General features: G+C 42.0%; 1 non-coding gene across 1 annotated transcript; it reads left to right on the forward strand.

Moving 5' to 3' along the window:
* Positions 1-2670: 2670 nt before the first annotated feature.
* Positions 2671-2752, forward strand: trnas-gcu (transfer RNA serine (anticodon GCU)). The gene has a single exon. It is a non-coding gene; the product is annotated as a tRNA-Ser (tRNA).
* Positions 2753-7447: the final 4695 nt, after the last annotated feature.

Consider the following 7447-nt stretch of genomic DNA (forward strand, 5'->3'; position numbering starts at 1 on the left):
AGGACATGGGGATTTAGAGATGTTGGCCTTACAAACCTTTCAGACATTCCGTGGAAGAAGAAAGGAAGACATAGAAAATTCTCGTCTCCATGGAGACGATGTTCATGAACTGATTAGACAGTAATTTACCTTATTGGAGTTTATAAATAGAGGCGTCATATTTAAAAAGCAAAGAGTTCATAGTGTAACTGTAAAACCTTTTGGTCACTCTCAGTGGGAACATTGTGTATAATCCTTGTCCTCATTCTTCACCAAAAACATGTGAAGAAGTTAGAAAGAACACAGACGCTGTTTCCTGGATAGCAAGATATTAGAAAGCCAAGTGACGTTGTTTACTGAGACATAAAAACATCAGAAAGGATACAAACGGGATGATAGAAAGAATGAAGGAATTTATTCACGAGATTTGGAAATGCTGGAGCAGAAACACGAAAGTTTGATGTAAACAAATGAGATTTTCACATAACGCGTGGTTTGAATGAGTAAATCGGGGCAAGTCCCTCTTTCTAGTGAAAACCATTAGTGAATGATTAAGGAAAGTTTGGATGAGAGTTTCTTCCACTCAATAGAGTTATTTAAATCGTGAACGACTTTCCAGAAATAAAACGTAGAAGCTGATTTCACAGTGTTTTAAAAGATACACGAACAAACGTTCAAGGAGAGAATTTACCGTTGAGTGATAGTCAGTGTGGTTGCGTGACAATTTAGAATTTCTTGACTTCAGAAACAAAGATATTTCATGAACACGTACAACTGAATAAGACTGAGTATAAAAAGTTCATGGATTGGTAAGGTGTGGCGTATTATTCAAGGTGAAACTCTGTAAATGGAGCTGATGTCGTAAAATAACTGCAGACGGAAGTGATATCCTAATGAGTAGGAATTGAATCGTCACTTGGAGAGGCAACACTTACTTTAAAGATTTGACCACATTCACATGATGCTATGTATATTTCGTACATTCTTAACTCCACCCAAGAAATCCACCAAGAAGACTCTGTCCTTTTGTATTGTTAACCCTCTGTACTTCTCTGCAGCACACCATTTCAGATAAAATATGCTCAGACCAAAATTCAGTTCAATACAATATTCAAACGGTCCTATGTGATTTCTTTTTTTTATTATTGCAATAACGTTTGTGAATTTGCAACAAACTCTGTAATATGAAACCAGTTCAATATCTATTTTCCCAGAATTTAACGCAGTGCACATGGGAAACGTTATTCATCTGCTGAAAAATCACCTTCGGCTCTCTCTACACACATGTCTCTTCACGTTTTAGACACTTGCAGTATGTTTGTTGATCAAGGAGTCATTATCCAGAAAAGGTTGTTTCTCAATCCAAAAACACGAGTATTTTCCCATAAACTTGGCTTTGCTCAATATCACCTTCTGTCCGGATCCCTCAACACGACGACAAATTGAAGCTGCTCCATGTGAGGCTCAAAATTAAACCTTCGGCACTGCACAGCCCACTGTACTGGAACAGAGATACCGTGCACTGGTCACCTTCAGCACAGGAGCAACACATTAATGCTTACCTCCACATTCCTTGTTTTACCTGAACGTTTGGGAAACCGACTTTCTCTGATTCCATGGCTAGTAACGGGGATTATATGATCATCTTCACCAGTGGTTCTGTCCCCGAGTGAGGAAAGTGGTGAGGTATTATTGTAAAGATGGGTAGATTGATGAAATGTACAATTTCATCTTTTGCCTTCACTAACCCATGAGCTTTTTATTTTGTTTTACAACTGTAGCAATCTTAAAATCTTCATCTTGAATAGGCTCAATGGCAGATCTCCATTGTGTCTCTGGCATCAAATTCCAAAATATAAACCCCCCTCTGAATTCTTCCACCGCAGGCCGCTGTTTGGTCGGTGTTCCTGTTGTGGGAAATCCACTTCCCCTTGCGTCACCTGCTGCTCCCAGCATGCGCACTGGCACTGCACTCATATTCCTTCTGACACTTGCTCACTGTGTTGCTGTGATCAGACAGTGACTTGGTGTTGCACGGCCCAGGAACATGATACAGATCAAGGTTTTTGCATTGTTGAGTTCAATTGTCAGTTTAGCCTTATTTTGGATTTTGAAATTGTCTGTTCTGTACACAAGTGCGTGTCAAAAACGTCTGAGCGGAAGTTAGGTGTTCCGAATAATGACATTGAGCACTATGCACTCTCCTCCAGTCTGGAAAACAATTCCTCACAGGCAATTTAATAGACAATAGATAACAGGTGCAGGTGTCGGCCATTCTGTCCTTCGAGCCAGCACCACCATTGATTATGATCATGGCTGAACATCCTCAATCTGTATCCTGTTCCTGCCTTATCCCCATAACCCTTGATTCCACTATCCTTAAGAGCTCTATCCAACTCTTTATTGAAAGAACACCTCCTGCTGTCAGGGGTTCTTCATTCCGAAAGCTTCAAATCTTCACAGAATTCAACAGACCTTGTTACATATTCATTTCCTCATTTTTGTTCAGATCACTGTGTGCATAGTGTGACAGTGGGAGTGCATTTGCCCCACAACCCAGGGGTCAGACCATAGTCTTGGAACCGGACTGTGTTATTTATCATTTTACCAACACCAGGGAGAAATATCTGCTGCTCTGCATAATTTACCCAATTCAATTATTCATAAGGTCATAGCCATTACTGGCTCTGTGACGAGATGGCCGAGAGGTTAAGGCGATGGGCTGCTAATCCATTGTGCTCTGCACGCGTGGGTTCGAATCCCACTCTCGTCGCTGTCATCATCGGCATTTTCGTGGTGCTGTTTTCAGATGATCACAGCTGTCATATTGAAACCGGAACGCTAATGGTCAGTTTATACGCATTTACACTATTACAAAATTTCAAAGAATGGTCTGAGCCTGTTGACTAAACTGTATTGAAATGTAGTTTGCATTGGGATAATGAAAGGGAGCGCGGTTTCCTTTTGCAAATCAAGTTGCTGTGAACGTTTTTTCGTATGAAAGACATCCAGGAAAATCAAATAACGAGAGCTGCGAAGTGCATGTTTATGCAAAGGAATTCTTAATGAACGTTTTGTCAGATGAAATCTGAAGGAGATTGAATAGAAGTAATTCATCCTGGTGAGAAGAGCACAGCGAGACAGCACAAAATGATAGCGATATTTCAAAGGGGCAGGGCGTGGGTGTAGGGGCACTGAGAACTGGCTGTAAATGCACAGTGGAGAATTGCCAATGTGGGTGCCGTGCATGGGCACGGAAAGACTTACATATTGGTCTCGCCCTCGCCCCTTGCTCTCGCCATTGATGAATGCTGGACATAAGGCACAGATAAACACAAGACGTGGGAAGCAAGCTCCCTCTCGTTATGCACACACTGGATGCATCACATTGAACTATGAACAACTGGAGAAATCAGCATGTTACCTTTAGGGAGGGAAACTAAACTGTGGATCAATAACTTCAGATTCATGCAATATAAACATGAAAAATAATTTAAAATGTAGGGTGTAGGTTTGCTTGCTCAGCTGTAGCTTTGATATCCAGACATTTCATTACTTGGCTAGGTAACATCATCATCAGTGGCAACCTCCAAGTGAAGCGAATCTGTTGTCTCCTGCTTTCTATTTATATCTTTCTCCTCGATGGGGTTCCTGGGGTTTGTGGTGATGTCATTTCCTGTTCGTTTTCTGAGGGGTTGATAGATGGCATCGAGATCTATGTGTTTGTTTGTGGCGTTGTGGTTGGAGTGCCAGGCCTCTATGAATTCTCGGGCGTGTCTTTGATTAGCCTGTCCCAGGATAGATGTGTTGTCCCAGTCGAAATGGTGGTATTTTTAATCCGTGTGTAGGGCTACGAGGGAGAGAAGGTCGTGTCTTTTTTTGGCTAGCATGGAATTTTGTTGATGACGTTGGTTTTGTCTGTGGATTGTTCTGGTTCTTTTAAGTTTGTTAGTTTTTGTTTGAGAGTGTTGGTGGGTTTGTGTGCTACTAGGATTCCGAGGGGTCTTAGTAGTCTGGCTGTCATGTCTGAAACTTCTTTGATGTATGGTAAGGTGCTTATGGTTTCTGGCTGTGTTTGGTCTGCTTGTCGTGGTTTGTCCTTGAGGAATGTGTGGACTGTATTTTTTTAGGTATCTGTTCTTCTCGAATACATTGTAAAGGTGGTTTTCCTCTGTTTTCCGAAGTTCGTCTGTGCTGCAGTGTGCGGTGGCTCGGTGGAATACTATTCTGACGCAGCTTCGTTTGTGTATGATGGGATGGTTACTGGTGTAGTTAAGTATTTGGTCAGTGTTTGTCGCTTTTCTGTATGCAAAGGTTTGTAGTTCTCTGTTGTCCTTTCTTTCTACTGTGTCTTTCAGGAATGCGAGTTCGTTGTCAGTTTCTTCCTCCTTGTTGAACTTTATGCCTGTGAGAGTGTTGTTGATGATGTTAAATGTCTTTACTATCTTGTTTCGTTTTGTGATGACAAAGGTGTCATCTGCGTAGCGGACCCAGATTTTGGTTTGATTGTTGCTAGGGCTGTTTGTTCTAGTCTTTGCATTACCGCTTCTGCTATGAATCCTGATAGCGGAGATCCCATGGATGGGCCATTGGGGGTTTGTTTGTCGACTATGTTGTTGAAAGTGAAGTGGGTGGTGAGGCACAGGTCCACAAGCTTCATGATGTTTTCGTTGGTAATGTGATTGATGGTGGTTGGTGTGTGTGATGGTCTCTTGTAAAAGTGTGTTTCCTTTGCCAGGTCGATGTTGATGAAGGTGAACAGTGCCATTATGTCGAATGAGACCATTGCTTCCCCTTCCTCTACTTTGGTGTTTTTGATGATTTTTAGGAATTCCTGGGTGGAGTGGATGGAGTGCTGTGACTCTTCTATGAGGTATTTCAGTCTTGCGTGTAGTTCTTTGTCAAGTCTGTAAGTTGGTGTTCCGGGTAATGAGACTATGGGTCTGAAGGGGCTCCTAGTTTATGGATTTTTGGTAGTCCAGTTCGACTTGGCCAACACGTTGATACTGGGACAGTCTAAACAAAGACATGCTCGAGAATTCCCGAGGCCTGGCACTCCAACAACAATGCCATAAACAAACACATCTATCAACCCCGCAGAAAACAAACCGGAAATGACATCACCACAAACCCAGGAACCCCATCCAGGAGAAAGGTATAAATAGAAAGCAAGAGACAACAGCTTCGCTTCACTTGGAGATCGCCACTGATGATGTTACCTAGCCAGGTAATGAAACGTCTGGATATCAAACCTACAGCTCAGCGAGCAAACCTACACCTTAAACCTCAACCTGAGCTACAAACCTTCACAAACCTTGCGATTTAAAGTGTCTTTATACGCATATCATTCATAGACTATTCGTTATAATACCTGTCTGGTTGAAAGAAGAAGACATCACATTTCAAGATAGATGACAACGTTACCAATTTTGTTTTGAAATTGAGATTTATTTGATCATTTTACACAGTGAACAAGTTCATTTTAAAAAATGCAAACCACAATCTCTCACCTGGAATAAAAGTATGATTTCAATATAAACATTGTCCTTGCTAACTCGCAGTTACTCAACATGAAAAATAGGATGTAATGTTTATTAAGCATAGATCAATTAGCACCATTATCTTACTTCGGATTGACTGCAGTATGCACATGCTAAATAAGGTTTAAGAAAGAATAACTTTTGGAAATAATGATTCGGTGGTGACTAAAAATAATATTAGCTTCTCATGATGTGGATATTCCACCAATGGCTCCAGTGGTGGAAATGTTCAGTGGGCAGTATTTCTATGATGGTATAGACGTATGTGAGCTGCCAGGGATGGGAGCTCCCACTTCATCTGGAGCAGCGTCTTTTGACGTGGACCAGGGAGCATTGTAGCATTATTCTAGGAGTTCCAACCACACCTGGAGCAGCTTCCATTGACATGGAGCAGTAGGGAGCATTGACACATCCGAATGCAAGATCTAACCTTATTTGGAGCAGCTTCAGTTGGCCTGGAGCAGGGAGCTTTGGGAGATCATTCTGGGAGCTCCACTCTCACCTGGAGCAGCCTTTAATGACATGTAGCAGCAGGTAGCATTGGGACATCAGAGTGATAGATCCAACCTCAACTGGACCACTTCTATTGACATGGAGGAGGGAACATTGGGACATCAGACTGGGAGCTCCAACCTCACAAGGATCAGCGTTTAATGACATTTAGCAGCTGGGCGCATTGGGACATCAGAGTGGTAGGTCTAACCTGAACTGCTCCACTTCTACTGACATGGAGCAGGGAGCATTATGACATCAGACTGGGCGCTCCAACTTCAAGTAGAACCGCTTCTATTGACATGGAGCAGCAAGGAGCATTGGAACGTCAGGTTGGGAGCTCCAACATCACCTGGATCAGCTTGCATTTACATGGAAGAGGAGGGAGGATTGGGACGTTAGGCTGGGGGAAAGGATATTCAACTATTTTAATCTAAAGTAAAATATGTTTCAACACCTCAGATGTTAATTGATTTACGAAGAATCTTTCCCGGGAAAATAATTAATTCTTTAGATAGTAAAGACAAGTCCTGAAAATATACAACTCAGGAAAACGCATTGGTACAGAGAGAAATGGGAGTGATGTTTCATGTCTTTGTCCTTTCATTTCTGGCAGTCTCTGCACTGGATTACATCACCGGAAGGACGTTTTTACTCATTTCAAGCAAATACGGACAGGTCATTAACGTAATCTAATGCTGAAAATTAACGGGAATATGCGATGTTATGATTAGGCTGGAGTTTACTTCAAATTTTGGTGAAAACGTAGCAAAGTCAGTTGCAATTTCCAAGATCAGCAGTGACCTCATTGATTGGCTGATCAGATTGTGAATGGTCGTTTTTCTGAGGACAATTTGAAGTGATCAATGATGTTGATTATCTTTGTTCTTTGTTCGCCTTGTGACTGTTACTGCTATTGCTCATGTCCTTGTTAACACCACAGCTCTGCAGTGTGTAAAACCTCAGCTGTGCATCTGGCCAGTGGCACAACCATTCGTATAGCTGGCAACGCATTCGGCGGTTGTAAGTTCAACTTTTACTTTGCGCAAGCGCATTATGGCGATTCATCACATATCCAACCTACTCATTTTTGTTATGCTGAGGTGGGTAATATTTGAAATTTTCATCTCCACGAACGAAAATTCTTTCACTGTCTTCGATCAGTTAAACATTGCCAAGAGCTATCAGAGTAAAAATCACACAGCACCAGATTGTATTGAACAGACATATTTGGAAGCACCAGTGTTCCATGCACTGCTTCTTCATCAGGTGTTTGTCACCTCTTGGAATCTAAAATTTCTTTGTGTGATTATTAAATGTATCCACCCCAGTCCAACACCAACACCTCCAAGTCATGGGGACCGTCGACACCACGAAGGGTCGGTTAAAGTCCAGATGATCTTCCAAAAGATCGCGCATATTGACGTACACACCAG

This window comes from Chiloscyllium punctatum, chromosome 18 (assembly GCF_047496795.1).
Source record: "Chiloscyllium punctatum isolate Juve2018m chromosome 18, sChiPun1.3, whole genome shotgun sequence".
Taxonomy (NCBI): domain Eukaryota; kingdom Metazoa; phylum Chordata; class Chondrichthyes; order Orectolobiformes; family Hemiscylliidae; genus Chiloscyllium; species Chiloscyllium punctatum.